We start from the raw sequence: 949 nt of genomic DNA, 5'->3' as shown, positions 1-949 counted from the left end.
TTTTCAGCAGACTTTGGGCATTTGAAACACTCTCATCTTCAAGCTGTATCACACAGGAGTTCGTTTCACTCTGTTTAGGCTCGGAGGAACCGTGAGATCGCCATCCTACAGAGGAAGATCGACGAGGTGCCAAGCCGGGCCGAGTTAACCCAGTATCAGAAGAGGTTCATCGAGCTCTACAGCCAAGGTGAGTTCCTTCTCTGAATGTTGTCTGGCTAGAGTTCGTGCCGACACCAACCTAAAGTATTGTTCTCCAGCCATAAAGGAATGGCCTTAACTATCTAACAGAACCGAGGACAAAGACAGTTAATCTCTGCTAATTCTTGTCTTTCAGTTTCTGCAACGCACAAAGAGACCAAGCAGTTCTTCACTCTGTATAACACATTAGATGACAAGAAGGTTTATTTAGAGAAAGAAGTAAGTAGCCACAGTGGTCAGATGTTGGCAACATGGGAAATCATTTCCAATACAGTGACAAGTTCACAAGGTGGAAGAATGTGGCTTTCAGTTTAGATTTGTTTACGATTTTAGCAGCTTTGTCCACTGACAAATGAAACATTGATGGGAGAGCCACCAGCAGACAAGTATACACTATATTTACATTAAATAAATCTGAATAATTACAGAATGTGATTTCACGTCTGTAGGTCAATCTGCTGAATTCCATTCACGACAACTTCCAGCAGTAAGTAAATCAGACTCTCCTGTTGTATGTTTCTGACGTGAAACACTGTGGTATTTAACGTGAGCGTATAGTAAAGACCCAGGTTAGTTCTCCTGTCATCTACCTGGTCTGTCAATGATGTGTCAGCTCTAATCTGTTGTGTCCAGGGCCATGTCGTCTTCAGCAGCCAAGGAGCAGTTCCTTAGACAGATGGAGCAAATAGTGGAGGGAATCAAACAGAGCCGCATAAAGGTATAACTGTCCATTACCTGCCCCCCTCTGCCC

The 949-nt window shown here is 43.6% G+C and overlaps 1 long non-coding RNA gene across 1 annotated transcript; it reads left to right on the top strand.

Moving 5' to 3' along the window:
- The first annotated feature begins 60 nt into the window (after positions 1 to 60).
- On the top strand, positions 61 to 917 carry LOC109954177 (uncharacterized). The gene is made up of 4 exons (XR_002274042.1): positions 61 to 187; positions 335 to 417; positions 648 to 685; positions 832 to 917. It is a non-coding gene; the product is annotated as an uncharacterized LOC109954177 (long non-coding RNA).
- Positions 918 to 949: the final 32 nt, after the last annotated feature.

Source organism: Monopterus albus, unplaced genomic scaffold (assembly GCF_001952655.1).
Source record: "Monopterus albus unplaced genomic scaffold, M_albus_1.0 scaffold4134.1, whole genome shotgun sequence".
NCBI lineage: Eukaryota > Metazoa > Chordata > Actinopteri > Synbranchiformes > Synbranchidae > Monopterus > Monopterus albus.
Note: the sequence above shows the minus strand (reverse complement) of the source record. Positions and strands in the feature narration are given on the sequence as shown.